At 38.9% G+C, this 16693-nt stretch overlaps 1 pseudogene; it reads left to right on the forward strand.

Annotated features, from left to right (window-relative positions):
• Nucleotides 1-2: 2 nt before the first annotated feature.
• Nucleotides 3-16581, forward strand: LOC21412140 (annotated as a pseudogene).
• The last annotated feature ends 112 nt before the right edge of the window (nucleotides 16582-16693 follow it).

A 16693-nucleotide genomic window follows, 5' to 3' on the forward strand; every position in this document is an offset into this window, starting at 1 on the left:
GCTAACAGAGTTCTTGCATTTTTAACTAGTCAATGAATGATTCAATGGGTAGACCGTAAAATTGAGATTTGCCCCTTCTTGACAATAACAGTCTTTTTGAAATGAGGAAGGCAGGAAACTGAAATGGAAGAGTTGGGCCGCTCTATGGACGTACTCAGACTGAAATTTTGGTAAAGGGGTTCGAACTTCGGTTCAAATGTTTTTTTTCTCACAAAAATTTAAATTTTGGTTCAAAGCAAATGAACCAAACGGGCCTAGTACTTTTTGTGTTGAAGCAGATTTCTCAAAAGTGATCATGATATGCGAACTGGGGCTGACAGGCTCATTCTCATTTCTGCTTTTTCACCTGGCCCTTCCGACACTTCAAAACAAAAGATAAAGAGAGCTCACGGCCACGCACTAATCAAAAGAAACTTTCTAATCATTTACCACTTCCATCTAATCTCACAGGACAGTCAATCCAAGAGAGAGATCCCCTGTAACTATCGGTCTCTTTCTTCTTCTAGTCTGTGCATCATCAAGCCCATCTTATGGCAACAGAGAAGAGCAAGATCCTGATAATCGGAGCGACAGGGAGATTTGGGAAGTGAGTAGTTGAGGCAAGCGCAAAGGCCGGCCATGAGACCTTTGCTTTGGTGTGAGATTCCACTCTCTCAAACCCGGACAGGGCCGAGACCATTGAGAAATTCAAGTCTTTGGGCGTCAAATTCTTCGACGGCGATTTGTGCAACAATGAATGTCTAGTTGAGGCCATCAAGCAGGTTGATGTGGTAGTATCAACGGTCAGTTTCGCTCAGATAAACAATCAGGTTAAGATCATTGCTGCTATTAAAGAAGCTGGCAATATCAAGGTATTCTATTCGTTATTTTCCTAAACACCCTTTTATTTCTTTTGGAAAAAGTAGACATCACTTGAATATAGCTATTCTTTTAGCCAGACAGAAGCTACATTTGAATAAGCTCTCTATAATACTATGCGAGTGGCAAAGTTCTACAAGGCGTGCTGAAATTGTCAATTGTCCATAACATTGCTCTTTGTTTTTTCGCCACAAATATCATATTAAGAGCACGTTTGATTCATGGATTAGAACCATGAGATTAGAACCATTTTCGATTTATGTGTGTTTTTTGTGAGAGAAAATACTGTAACGAACCATGAACCATGATTCGAATCAGAGAACGAATCCTCCAACCAAACGGGCTCTAAATGAATGATATAGCATTTGATAATTTGTAGATATGGCATTGCTTTTTGTTTTGTCATTGTCTTTATTGGAGGAGGGTTGCAGTAGGTTGTATAGCCGGTCCCAAGCCCGGATAAAGGAGGAAGGTTGCGGTAGGTTGACAGCCAGCGTAAAAATAAGTCACGCTCATGGATTTCACTTACACAAAATCTGTTGGGGCGTTCCCTACGTTCGACACACTATGCCGGGCTCTGGGTATAGTGTTAAATAGGCAAGGGGGGTCTTCGCACATTCATGGACGTGTGCGAGGGGAAAAGTGAGCCCATGCGCCATGTCGGGCTTCGGATATGGTGAAAAATATGCAAGGGGGATCCTTGCACATTAATGGACGTGTGCAAGGAGCAGAGCTAGCCCATGATAGGAAAATTCATTTAGGTAGTTGGAATGTAGGTTCTTTAACTGGTAGATCTATGGAGTTAGTAGATGTTATGGTAAGAAGAAGAATTAACATTTTATGCTTACAGAAAACGACGTTGACAAGAGAGAGCAAAGGAGATTGGAAATTTAGAACACAAGTTATGGTATACAGGTTGGGAAAGGAATCGCAATAGAGTTGGTATTCTAGTGGATAAAATTGTGAAGGATGACGTAGTTGAGATTAAGCGAATAGAGGATAGAATTATTATGCTCAAATTGGTACTAGAAAATAAGTTTATCTATGTAATTAGTGCTTACGTTCTACAAATAGGATTGGATGCGGAAACTAAAGTCAAGTTTTGGGAAGACATGTATGACTTAGTGTGTCGTATAGGCAATGAGGATAACATTTTCATTGGAGGAGATTTCAATGGGCATGTTGGTAAGGATAGGGAAAACTTCGTAAGGATCCACAGTGGTTTTGGTTTTGGAGCTCGAAACGAAAAAGGAAAATCTATTTTGGAATTTACGTTGGGACATTATTTTATCATAACAAACACATCTTTCAAGAAAAGAGATTCTCACTTAATCACTTTTAAGAATGGGAGGAACTTGAGCCAGATAGATTATTTTATCACAAGGTATAGAGAACGTTCTCTATGTAAGGATTGTAAAGTAATTCCTGGAGAAGTATTAGCCACCGAACATGGGTTAGTGATCTTAGATGTGAGCATAAGCTTTGCTATAGAAGAACTAAGATAAACCACCTCCCACAAACTCATTGGTGGCATTTGAAGGGAATAAAGCAATTTGCCTTTAAAGATAAGTTGTTAGAGGAGACTACTTGGTCATATATAGGTGATGCAAATACTATGTGGGATGTCATGGCCAACTGCATTAGAAAAGTGGCAAAGGAGGTGCTAGGAGAATCTAGAGGTAAAGGCCCTCAGGGAAAGAAACCTAGTGGTGGAGTGAGGAAGTTCAAAAGGCTATTAGGACTAAGAGGGGTTTATATAGAGATTTACCAAAGCGTAAGGATGTTGAAACTTTTAATAAGTACAAAGAAGCGAAGAAAGAAGCTAAGCGAGCAGTTGGTAAGGCTCGTTCTACTTAGATGAGATATATAGGAAATTTGGGACTAGAGAAGGAGATAATGATATATATAAACCTGCTAGGATAAGAGAAAGGAAGTGTCGGGACGTAAATCAAGTGAGGTGTGTTAAGGATGATACAGATCAGGTTCTGACAAAAGATATAGACACTAGGGAAATGTGGAGGTGTTACTTTGAGAAGCTTTATAATGATGATCATACGATAGAGTTTGACGATCTTAGGTCCCAAGGAGAACCTACGAAAAATAAAAAAGGGGAAGACAAGTGGGTCAGATGATATTCCAATAAAAGTTTAGATGGCGTTAGGAGATGTTGGAATTGTGTGGCTCACTAAACTTTTTAATAAGATACTTGAACGCAGGACTAAGGGGAAACAATTTTTCTGATTATTATGCAAAACGTACAGCAGTGAAACTATAAATAAACTAGCCCTAGGATCTGATCTTTATTCCCCAAACCAATATCCCACAAATATAAGAACTGATAATTACACTCCTAAAAATATGTAGAACCGATCCTAATAATCAGTTTAAATTTAAAATAAGAGAAAAATCCTATCTTTCTACACTCCCCCGCAAGTTGGAGCATTGATATTGTCGGTAAATTAGGAATGTATAGCTGTCCTAATTCTGTCCAAATATAGAGGAATGATGAGGATTGATAGCTAAATTTAAGGGATTAGAATATTAGGCAGTTTCCGTTTATTTTGATTTGTTTACTTATTTGTTTTACTTTCCTTATTTTGCTATTCTCTGGCTCATCTATATAAGGAGGCTGGTTTATGTAAGAATGAGGAGAAATAAAAGTGCTCAATTCTCTCCTAAAATACCTTCATGGTATCAGAGCCACAGCTCTAAAAATTATTCTGCCTAGATGAATTACAAGCAGGCGATGATTGGTTCAAGTGGTGCTGCGGCTGAAGATGCATAGTCACAGAACACAGTTCCGGTGACCAGTGGAGGAGGTACAGCCAGCAGCGGAGGAACAACCAGCAGTGGAGGAACAACCAGCAGTGGTGAAAATTTTCTAGGTTCGAATATACCTTTCCAACTAACATACCATAGGCTGAATGGTCAAAACTATCTGGAATGGGCTCAATCCGTGAAATTGGTGATTGATGGCAGAGGGAAGCTTGGCCATTTGATTGGAGAAATAACCATGCCGGTTGCAAGAGATCTGAAGATGGCGTCATGGAGGTCAGAAAACTCTCTAGTCATTGCGTGGTTAATCAATTCAATGGAGCCAGCCATTGGAAAACCACACATGTTTCTGCCGACAGGCAAAGATGTGTGGAATGCAGTTCGTGAGATGTATTCTCACATCGAAAATTCTTCTCAAATTTTTGAATTGAAAACAAAGTTGTGGAAAGCCAAACAAGGGGACCGGAATGTTACTATGTTTTATAATGAACTTGTATCTTTGTGACATGAATTGGATCTTTGCTATGAAGATGATTGGGAGTGTCCTAATGACAGTATCCGACACAAAAAAAGGGAAGAAAACGATTGTGTTAGAGGCCGAATATTGGGAATGTTTTCTTGGCAGGTTTGAATCAAGAACTTGACAAAGTTAGAGGCCGAATATTGGGAAGAAAACCACCGCCCTCTATCCGTGCAGTTTTCTCTGAAGTTAGGAGAGAAGAGATGAGGCGGAACGTGATGATTGGGAAATCCGAACCAGAGGAAGAAAAATCAGCACTCCTGTCCCGAGAAGTTGAGGCTGATGGAGACAAGAAGAGTGTCAAAACAAGGCCTTGGTGTGATCACTGTAAGCGGCCATGGCACACTGGAGAGACGTATTGGAAAATTCATGGAAAGCTGAACAAATGGAAGAAGAAACCACCGGGAGATGAGCGTGGTTTCCATGCCAATACAGCCGAATAAGGGCTTGAAACTACCTCTGGAACGCAGCCATTCACAAAGGAACAGTTAGAGCAAATCTGTAAACTTCTTCAATCCCAAAGTGTCCCTAATTCCAATCCTTCTTGTTCTCTGGTTCAGAAAGGTAGTCTTCTAGTCACGTATTGTTTTAGTGTCAATACAAATGATTTGTGGATAATTGACTCTGGTGCAACAGATCATATAACCGGTTTCTCTAAAATGTTCTCAGCCTATAGTCCGTGTGCAAGAAATCAAAAAGTAAAAATCGCAGATGGTTCTTTCTTTGCCGTAGCCGGGAAAGGATCAATTGTGATTTCTCCCTGTTTTACACTCCACAATGTTCTTCATGTTCCCAAGTTATCTTGTAACCTGTTGTCAGTCAGTAAACTAACAATGGATCAAAACTGTCTTGCTATTTTTTCTTCATCTGGATGTAAATTTCAAAATTTGACTATGGGGAATATGATTGGCAATGCTAGGCAAGTTGGAGGTCTCTATTTCTTCGAAGATGGATATGACCTGAACAGGCAATCCCAGAAGACTTGTCTCAATTCTATTTCAGTTCTTAGAGAGAATGAAATTCTGTTATGGCATTTTAGATTAGGAGATCCAAGTTTCTATTATATGAGACATGTTTCCTAAACTTTTTATGAATAAAAATCCATCTTTTTTTCAGTGTGAAATTTGTGAAATTGCCAAACATCGCCGAGTATCCTTTCCAGCACACCTTATAAGGCCACAGAACCATTCACTATGATTCATAGTGATGTGTGGGGGCCTTCTAGAATTATAACGAAAACTGGAAAAAGGTGGTTCATAACCTTCATTGATGATCATCCTCGGGTTACATGGGTCTTTCTTCTTAATGAAAAATCCGATGTTGAAAATGTGTTCAAATCTTTTTACAAAATGATTCAAACCCAAACTAAGATTTTCAGAAGTGACAATGGTAAAGAGTATTTCAACCAGATCTTAGGAGGTTTTTTTGTTGAGAAAGGTATCGTCTACCAAAGTTCATGCAATAATAATCCCCGACAAAATGGGGTAGCAGAGAAGAAAAATGAACATGTTTTAGAGGTTGCACGGTCTTTAATGTTTTTCACAAAGGTTCCTAAATACTTATGGGGTGAGGCTATTCTTACTGCTACATATCTGATCAATCGGATGCCTTCAAAAGTTTTAAAGTTTGAAACCCCTTTGAATTACTTTAAGACATGCTTTCCTTCCTCTCGGCTATCCTATGATCTTCCACTTAGAGTGTTTGGGTGCACAGTATTCGTCCATGTCCATGACAATAATAGGGGAAAACTTGATCCTAGAGCAAAAAAATATGCCTTTGTTGGTTACCCTTCAACTCAGAATGGATACAAGTGTTTTGATCCCATATCCCACAAATTTTTCATTTCTATGGATGTAACCTTCTTTGAAGATAAACCATTTTTCAACATGCCTCATCTTCAGGGGGGGACATCTAGGGAAGATTCGGATTCCACCTTTGGTTGGTTATTAGATGATTTTTTACCTAATGCTAATGCTCATAACAATGAACCTGAGAATGGTAAAGATACACTTCATGATTCTATCTCAAAAATGTGTGATGTCTCAAATAATGGAAACAGGGATTGTTCTTCTGTGCCTTCAGAAAATCAGACTCAGGAAGGGATTGAGATGTGTGCGAGGCAAGGTGGTAACCGTTATAAAGGGATGGTCTATTCAATGAAGTATCCGGAACGACAGAAAAAGAACAACAACTTGCAGCATAATCAAGAAACTAACCTAAGGGCAAATCCTGAGATTGAAGGTCAGTCAGGTAATTCTCAGTTTGAGTCAAGTCCTTTTGAGTCTGAGTCTTCTGAACCAGCTATCATATCAGAGTGATGAAAATCTAGATTTGCCTATTGCTATTAGGAAGGGAACTAGAATGTGTACCAAATACCAGTTGTATAATTATCAGTCCTATCAGAGTTTGTCTCCATCATTCCGTGCTTTTACTTCCAAAGTGTCTTGTGTTGTTCCTAAGAATATATAGGAGGCTCTAGGTGTTCCTGAATGGAGGGAGGCGGTCCTTGAGGAGATGAGAGCTCTTGAGAAAAATAGGACATGGGAGAAAGTGGACCTTCCAGAAGGAAAGACACTAGTTGGATGTAAGTGGGTGTTTACTGTGAAGTACAATTCTGATGGGTCACTTGAAAGATACAAGGCACGATTGGTCGCCAAAGGGTTTACACAGACTTATGGCATTGACTATTTTGAAACTTTTTCACCAGTTGCCAAACTAAATACTGTGAGAGTGTTGCTTTCAATTGCAGTTAACCTGGATTGGTCTCTACATCAACTGGATATCAAGAGTGCTGTCCTAAATGGAGATCTAGAAGAGGAAGTCTACATGGAAGCTCTCCCGGGTTTTGTTGAGAGCTTTGGGAAGAAATGTTGCAGGTTGAGGAAGTCACTATATGGACTCAAACAGTCCCCGAAGGCATGGTTCAATAGATTTACGAGATTTGTAAAAACTCAAGGGTTCTTACAGGGGCAAGCTGATCATACCGTGTTCGTGAAGGTCTCTGCTAAAGGTAGAATTGCAGTTTTAATTGTCTATGTAGATGATATTATTCTCACTGGTGATGACCTCGAGGAAATCTGTAAACTGAAGAAGAGCCTTGCCGCTGAATTTGAGACGAAGGATCTAGGACCACTTAGATACTTCCTTGGACTGAAAATTGCTAGGTCTAAGAAAGGTATAGTAGTTTTCCAACGGAAGTATATCCTAGACCTATTGGAATAAACAGGAATGAGTGGGTGTAAACCATCAGATACTCCTATGGAGTTTAACTCGAAACTTGGAGAAGTTAAAAATGGAGTTCCTGTAGACACCGGTCGATACCAACGTTTGGTAGGGAAGTTAATCTATTTGTCTCATACTCGACCATATATTTCTTTTGCAGTCAGTATGGTGAGTCAATTCATGCATTCTCCTTATGAAGAACACTTGGAAGCAGTCTATAGAATTCTAAAATACTTGAAGGGGACTCCAGGAAAAGGATTACTATTTAAGAAAAGCGATCAACGAAAGATTGAAGTCTACACTGATGCAGACTGGGCAGGATCTGTGACGGACAGGAGATCTACCTTAGGTTATTGTACTTTTCTATGGGGAAACTTAGTGACATGGAGGAGTAAGAAGCAAAGTGTTGTGGCTAGGAGTAGTGCTGAAGCCGAATATAGGGGGATGACCCTAGGAATTTGTGAGATTCTTTGGCTGAAGAGAATCCTAGAAGAACTGAACCAACCGGTGGAGCTACCAATGAAGCTATTTTGTGATAATAAGGTAGCAATTAGTATTGCGAATAATCCAGTACAGCATGATCGAACGAAGCACGTGCAGATTGATAGACACTTTATTAAGGAGAAACTGGAAAATGTAGTTATTTGCATACCTTTCCTGCCTACAACTCAGCAAATTGCCGATGTCTTCACCAAAAAGTCTACTTAGACAAAATTTTGAGTTCTTTGTAAGCAAGTTGGGCATGATAAACATCTATGCACCAACTTGAGGGGGGGTGTCGGTAAATTAGGAATGTGTGTATAGCTATCCTAATTCTATCCAAATATAGAGGAATGATGAGGATTGATAGCTAAAGTCAATGGATTAGAATATTAGGCAGTTTCTGTTTATTTTGATTTGTTTACTTATTTGTTTTACTTTCCTTATTTTGCTATTCTCTGGCTATATAAGGAGACTGGTTTATGTAAGAATGAGAAGAGAAATAAAGTGCTCAATTCTCTCCTAAAATACCTTCAGATATCAATCATGCCCAACTTGCTTGTTAACAAATCAAATTTTGTCCTAAACAGACTCTTGGTTAGGATATCAGCTAACTGTTGCTCAGTGGTAACAAAGGGCATGCAAATAACTCCACTTTCCAACTTTTCTTTGATAAAATGCCTATCAATCTCGACATGCTTCGTATGATCATGTTGAACCAGATTGTTTGCTATGCTTATTGCTGACTTGTTATCACAAAACAGTTTCATGGGAGCTTCTGACTCCAGTTTCAGCTCTTCAAGCACTCTTTTTAGCCATAATAGCTCACATATTCCATTAGCCATAGCCCTAAATTCTGCTTCGGCACTACTGTGGGCTACTACATTTTGCTTCTTACTTCTCCAAGTAACAAGATTGCCCCAAAGAAACGTACAGTAACCTGATGTCGATCGTCTATTTGTAATAGATTTTGCCTAGTCCGCATCTGTGAAGGCTTCCACACTCATTTGGTCATTTTTTTTTTAACAAAAGACCTCTTCTAGGTGACCCTTTTAGATACCTTAGGATCCGATAGACGGCCTCAAGATGTTCCTCATATGGTGAGTGCATATATTGACTTACTACGCTAACTACAAATGCAATATCAGGTCTTGTATGAGAAAGGTAAATCAGCTTTCCCACAAGACGTTGGTACTGCCCCTTCTCAGTTGGCACTCCCTCTTATTTTTCTCCGAACTTTTGGTTTGGATCCATAGGTGTGTCACTTGGTCTGCATTCACTCATCCTAGTTTCTTCAAGCAGGTCCAAAATATACTTTCTCTGAGACACACAAATCCCCTTCTTCGATCTAGCAACTTCCATTCCCAGAAAATACCGCCCAAATCCTTCATTTCAAATTTCGCTGCGAGGCATTTCTTCAACCTGATGATTTCTGTCTCATCGCTACCAGTAAGAATTATATCGACATAGACAATTAAAATTGCTATTTACCACCATTAGTGTGCTTCATGAACATAGTGTGATCTGTTTGTCCCTAAGTATAGCCTTGTTGCTTAACAATTCTGGTGAATCTCTCAAACCACGCCCTTGGAGATTGTTTTAAGCCATATAGAGACCTCCTGAGTTTGCAGACTTTTCTTCCAAAGCTCTCTTCAAAACCCGGTGGAGCATTCATAAACACTTCTTCTTCTAACTCCCCGTTAAGAAATGCATTCTTAACATCTAATTGGTATAGAGGCCAATCTAAATTTGCAGCTACAGAGAGTAGGACCCGAACTGTGTATAGCTTTGCAATGGGAGTAAATGTCTCCTGATAGTCAATCCCATAGGTTTGTGTAAACCCCTTAGCCACCACTAATCTCGCCGTGTAACGTTCCACAGAATTAAACTTCACAGTAAAGACCCATTTGCAACCCACTGGTGTCTTTCCTTCAGGTAAACTCACTTTCTCTTATGTGCCATTCTTCTCTAGGGCCTCCATCTCCTCAAAAACAACCTTCTTCCATTCTGGAACACTCAGAACTTCCTGTACATTCTTAGGTACATCCATACTTGACAAATGTGAAATCAACAAAGAGTAGGAATGTGACAAATTTTTGTAAGACACATGATTAGAAATAGGATGTTGAGTACATTGTCTTAACACCTTTTCTTAAGAGCAATGGGGATGTTTTCAGGCACAACAATTTTAGAAGAAGAGGATAATTCAGAAGTGTTGCCCGAATTTGAAGACTTCATGACATTAGGGTCTAGACTCGGATTGGAATCTCGACCTTGTAAGGATCCGATGTCATCTTTACTTTGAATCTTTCTGTTTCTCGAGTAGACAAACCCAAACAATTTATCCTTTTTGTCATCATCTATTCTAGTAACAATGTCATTGTTAGGCACTAAGGTAGGATGTTCAATTGTAACAGTGACGTTGTCATTTTCAATAACATTGTTGCCATTTTCAATTTCAAACAGTGACTCTTCATAGGTATTCTCCCCCTGAAGAAGAGCATTGAAAAAACTCTGAGACTCGAAAAACATTACATCCATGGTGACAAATTTTTATTTTTTGTTTTAGGATCAAAGCAGCGGCAACCTTTTTGTGTTGGTGCATAACCAAGAAAAACACACTTTAATGCATGAGGCTCCAATTTATCACGATTATGATTATGTACAAGCACAAAAGCCACACATACGAATATTTTAAGAGGTAAATCAGAGACGATTCTTGATGTAGGGAAGATTTCTTTAAACATTTTCAGAGGTGCTTTAAAATTCAAAACTCTTGAAGGCATCCTGTTAATTAAATAGGTGGCAGTGAGAATAGCTTCACCCCATAAGTATTTAGGAACCTTAGTTGTAAATATTAAGGACCTAGCAACTTCTAAGAGATGCTTATTTTTTCGTTCTGCCACTCCATTTTATTGTGGAGTATCCCTTTTTCGGAAAAATATGCCCCCAAAATTTTACTGAAATACTCTCTTCCATTGTCACTCCTAATTCCTAAACACTTGAATCTTTTCTTGAAATTGTGTTTCCACCATATTGTAAAATTTTTTGAAAACTTGTTCAGTTTCTGATTTTTCTTTAAGTAGATAAACCCAAGGAACACGAGTATGATCAGCAATTAGAGTTAGAAACCATTTTTTCCAGAAATTGTTAGGATCCTATACGGCCCCCAAATATCACTATGGATAAGTGCAAAGGGTTTAGATGACTTATATGGCTGAGCAGTGAATGATGCATGGTGATGCTTAGCAATTTGACAAATATCACACTGAAAAGATAATGCAGTTTTATTTTTGAATATATTAGGAAACAAGTACTTCAGATATTGAAAGTTGGGATGGCCTAACCCAAAGTGCCATAACATTATTTCATCATTCCTAGGGATAGATAATGGTTCAAGGCTAGAAAACTAAGCTTGTCCACATGAGTTACTTCCATCTTCAAAATAATAGAGTCAACCATTCTCCTTAGCACTGTCAATCATCATCCCTGAGTCCATTTCCTGAAATTCACAATGAGTTAGGAGGAATTTAGCACAACACTTTAGGTCACGAGTTCATTTACTAATGGATAACAAATTACACGAGAGATTAGGAACATGAAGAACATTATGGAGAACAAGGGATTTCGAAATAGCTATTGATCCTTTCCCAGCGATGGCTGAAAGAGAACCATCGGCTATCTTAATTTTTTGATTCCCTGCACACGGACTATAGGAAGAAAACAGTTTAGAACATTCCAGTCATGTGATCAGTTGCACCCGAGTCAAAATGATCCATGGACAACCCGAAATAGGGGACACACTCAAGGCAAGAGCTTGATGATAATTACCTTTTTGGGCTAAAGAACAAGAGGATGACACATTGTTTGAGAGTTTTGTGGATTGTAAAAGTTTGTACAGTTGTTCTAATTGTTCCTTACTGAACGAAGGAATCTCTAAGGTTCTCCCAAGTGTGCTTTTCTCCTCAGTACCTACCTGAAACGCCCTTGAGTCACTGTTGGGCTGCCCGGATGATTTTGGTTTCCAGTTTGGTGGCTTTCCATGCAGCTCCCAGCATGTCTCTCGTATGTCGAGGTTTATGGCAATGATCACACCATACTTTTTCTCCCCTTCTGTTTTGTCCACCAGGTTGCATGGATTGATTGTTTCTTGCTGCTAGAGCAGAAGCTTCAGTGTCTAATTGATTGCCTTCTCCCATCATTGTCTTCCTCCGCCTTTCTTCTCTTCGAACTTCAGAAAACACTTCACGAAGAGATGGCAGGGGTCTTTTGCCAAGAATACGGCCTCTAACTTCATCCAGGTTCTTGTTTAATCCTGCCAAGAACATATACACTCCATCATTCTCCATTCTCTTCAAATACCTCACACTGTCCTTTGCAAAGTCCCATTCCTCATCATAACACAAGTCTAGTTCTGCCACAAAGCCGTCATCTCATTGTAATACTCCATTACATCTCGATCACCCTGCTTAGACAGCCACAGCTTCGTCTTTAATTCAAAGATCTGAGATGAATTCTCCACATTTGAGTATGTCTCCCGAACAGCTTCCCAAACTACTTTTGCCGTTGGTAAAAATAAAAAAACTTTTCCAATGGCTGATTCCATGGAATTGACGAGGCACGAAATCACCAAAGAGTTCTCAGATCTCGATGTCTTCAAGGCTGGATCATCATCTTTTGGTTTCTTCGTTTCCCTAGTTAGGTGGCCGAGTTTCCCCTTGCCGTCAATCATCAATTTAATCAACTGTGCCCATTCCAAATAATTTTTACCGTTCAATTTGTGAACAGTTAATTGAAGAGATGGATTCTTTAATCCATGTATTGTTATGGCAGAATTTGTTGAGGTACTACCATCAGTGGTTCCTTAGGATGCGGAGTTAGTTGCCCTTGTCATGGTTGTTTTAGCCATTAAAAATTCCCAAGGACTAAGGGGATACCATGAACACAGGACTAACGGGAAATAATTTTTCTGATTATTATGCAAAATGTACATCAATGAAACAATAAATAGACCAGCCCTAGGATCTGATCTTTATTCCCCGAACCAATATCCCACAAATATAGGAACTGATAGCTACACTCCTAAAAATATCTAGAACCGATCCTAATAATCAGTTTAAATTTAAAAACATAACAGAAAAATCCTATCTTTCTACAATACTAAAGAAGAAGCATATGCCTGATGCGTGGAGGAAAAGTATTATTGTCCCCATCTTCAAGAATAAAGGAAATGTGCTTAATTGTAACAATTATAGGGGCATAAAGTTAATAAGTCACACTATGAAACTTTGGGAAAGAGGTCCCACTATGAAACTTTGGGAACGAGTTATTGATAGGAGATTAAGGACCACAACTATGATCTTAGGTAACCAATTTGGCTTCATACCAGGCAGATCAACCGCGAAAGTCATTTTTCTTCTTAGGATGCTAATGGAAAGGTACAGAGAAGTCAAGACGGACCTACATATGGTCTTTATAGATTTAGAAAAGGCATATGATAGGGTATCGAGGGAAGTTTTATGGTGGGTGCTAGAAAAGAGAGGAGTGCATGTGAGGTATATCAAGGTAATTAAGGACATGTACGATGTGGTAGTCACGAGTGTGAGAACTGCTGGAGGCTACACGGCAAAGTTCCCCATTCGGATTGGCCTTCATCAAGGTCTGCTCTTAGTTCTTATCTTTTCACCATTGTGATGGATGAACTAACAAGAGCAATCTAAGATAGAGTTCCTTGGTGTATGCTTTTTGCGGACGATATAGTTTTAGTTGATGAACATAAGAAAGGAGTTAACCGTAAGTCAGAACTGTGGAGACAGACTCTCAAGACAAAGGGATTTAAGTTAAGTAAAACGAAAACTGAATATATGCATTCTAAGTTTAGTAACTCAAGTAATCAGAGTGATAGATTTTCTTTAGATGGTGTGGAGATTTTAGGTACCTTCGGTCTATAGTGCAGTACGAAGGAGATATAGAAGATGATATTTAACATAGGATTAAGGCAGGGTGTGTTAAGTGGAAGAATGCTACGGGAGTTTTATGTGATGGCAATATGCCTATTAAGTTGAAATGAAAGTTCTATAGGACTGCAATCCGCCCAACTATGTTATATAGTAGTGAATGTTGGGCCATTAAAAGACAACATATATGTAAGATGGGTGTGCCAGAAATGCGTATGTTAAGATGGATGAGTGGTCATACAAGAATGGATTGCATAAGGAATGAAGTTATTCGTAGTAAAGTAGGTGTAGCACTAATAGAAGATAAGGTGCGCGAAGGCCGATTGAGGTGGTACGGGCATGTCTAACGTAGACCGCTACAAGCACCAGTTCATGCTTAGGAGGACCTTATACCTAATACTAAGAGATGGAGGGGTAGACTAAGAATTACGTAGACCGAAGTAGTTAGGAATGACATTCTAGATTTATGTATTCAGAAAAGTCTAATTTCGAACAGAACTGCATGAAAAAAGTGAAATCTATATAGCCGATCTCAATTAAGTTAAGATTAAGGCTTGTTGTTGTTGTATTATTTTTATTGGTTAAGAGGTTCTTTCCCTCGGAGTTTGGAAACGATGCTGATCGCATGCATGCGGTTGAGCCGGCAAAAACAATGTTGCGATTATTAGCCGTATTAGCCGAGCTGTCGAGGCTGAGGGAATTCCATACACGTATGTGTCCTTCAACTAATTTGATGGCATATTTCTTGCCGGCCTGTTGCGGCTCGGAGCCACTGCTCGCCCAAGAGATAAAGTTCTCATTGTAGCTGATGGAAACCAAAAAGGTAGAGAAGATGGAAATCGTTGTTCAGAAGTTAAAAAGTTCTCTAAATTGTCTTTCTTCAACTGTGGGTGTCTTAATGAAATTTGTGCGACGAGTTTTCTCCTTTACACTTTTTCCCACCCTTACGAAACTACTGCTGCGTATCTTTTGCGGAGAATTCTGTGGTAGCGCATAAGAAAAATTGCAATACTAGTGGTGCGCAGTTTTGATTGACATCTTCACCAAGTTGGTTAAATTTGCTTTTTTTTTTTTTTGTTCTGATTTGGTTTTGATATCATTTGAAAATTTAGAGCTGCACAGTATTAGTAAGATTTTATTATTATTATTATTATTATTATTTTGTACCTTAGCGTGGGATTCTCGATCTTTTAAAATATATATAATTTGCTGTTAGTTCAAAGGTAGTTGCTGAGCCGGTCAGTTAGTTACCACGATATTAGTTTCCTATAAAATGGAGTTTACTAATTTGGGTTTATTAGGTAAAGTGAGGCTGTGAGGGAGTTACCACGATATTAGTTTCCTATAAAATGGAGTTTACTAATTTGGGTTTATTAGGTAAAGTGAGGCTGTGAGGGAATACTCTATGTTAGTTCGTTGCTGATAAAGCGAGGGTGTTTGTTCCGTTTGCATGGTGAGAGCATTTTTGTAGTCTACTTTGCCTAGGATGCAGCCCGTAGGTGTTACAAACCTTATCCGTGTTCTTGATGATTGCAATTTTTTTTTAAGCTTAAGTTTGATGAATCTTGCAAAGGGTCAAAGTAGTATTTGGTTTGGTTTTCTGGGTTTAACTCAACAATATCGTAGCCGGTTTCATTTGTTGTGTTATACTTGTGCAGCAATTTTCAACAAAGAAGAGGAAATTGCATACGATTAGGGCAGTGGGTGACCAAGAACCTTGAATAAAATCCTCTACATTATTAGTCCACCAGGCAATATCTACTCATTTAACGAGATTGTCCTTGTGAGAGAAGAAGATTGGCAAATCCCTTACATTTTGGAAGTCCAACTTCTCAAGGATATTCAAGGTTTGTGAGTTCAACAGCTTCGAAGTTTGAGATTAGGGTGAACAACATTTCTTTTCTTTTTGGATCCTTTGAAGTAATATTTTCCTTTTTTCCCCCTTTACAAGAGGCTTAGTTTCGACTGGATAAGATGTTATCAATCCATCACTCTGTTTTTGTGAAGGGAGATCAAACAAACTTTGAGATCGAGCCCTCATCTGTCGTGGAAGCTTCGGAGGTCTATCCTGATGTCAAAGTACTCAGCCGTGGATGAATACCTTAATCAGTTTGTCTGAGATTGAACTTCATTTATTTCTATTTGTTGTGTCAAGAAAATATGAATCAAAGGGAGTCTTCTAGTTTGCGTAAGAAGCTCCTGCTTGAGCCAAAGTTGACTTATTGTCTCGCTTCTTCAGTTATATTTAGAGCATCACAATGCAATGCTAAATTAGTTTGCCAGTTCTAAATTATAGCATTTGAGTTGTTCAGTACGAGTTTTTGTTTTTAACAACTCTTTTATCTTTTCGTTTCTGAGGTACCCTGTGGTTGTTTAGCACAGTAAAAAGATCTCACTAGCTTGTTACTCCTAGTTAAAATGTTAACTTCACCAACATGTAAAGATACTGGCAATACTAATCTTTTTAGATTGGGGAAAGGCGTGGATCGAAATGCAAGTGTGGGGCTGTTGGTAATGTGTTCTCCATGAATGGGCTGGCCATTGAGATTTGGGAGGTGAAGATTGGGAAGAAACTTGATAGGGCTTCGTCTCGGAGCAAGAGCTTCATCTTCAAGGATTAATGGTGATGACATTTCTTTCTTGGGGGCCCACTTGAAGAATTACAATATGGATCCCCTGGAACCGTGGAAAGACCTCAATAATGTTTAGCTCAAATTACTTGCACATGCAATATTATAAATCAGTATTGCCAAATTTATATTAAGGAGTATTTGGCATGAGTTAAAGGTGTAGAATTTTGGGCTAAACAGAGTTGTGTATCCTGAATTTTAAACTGGTTTTTCATTTGTACATGAACTGCTCTTTAGTTGCGGAATTGGTT

This window comes from Morus notabilis, unplaced genomic scaffold (assembly GCF_000414095.1).
Source record: "Morus notabilis unplaced genomic scaffold, ASM41409v2 Scaffold57, whole genome shotgun sequence".
Lineage (NCBI taxonomy): Eukaryota > Viridiplantae > Streptophyta > Magnoliopsida > Rosales > Moraceae > Morus > Morus notabilis.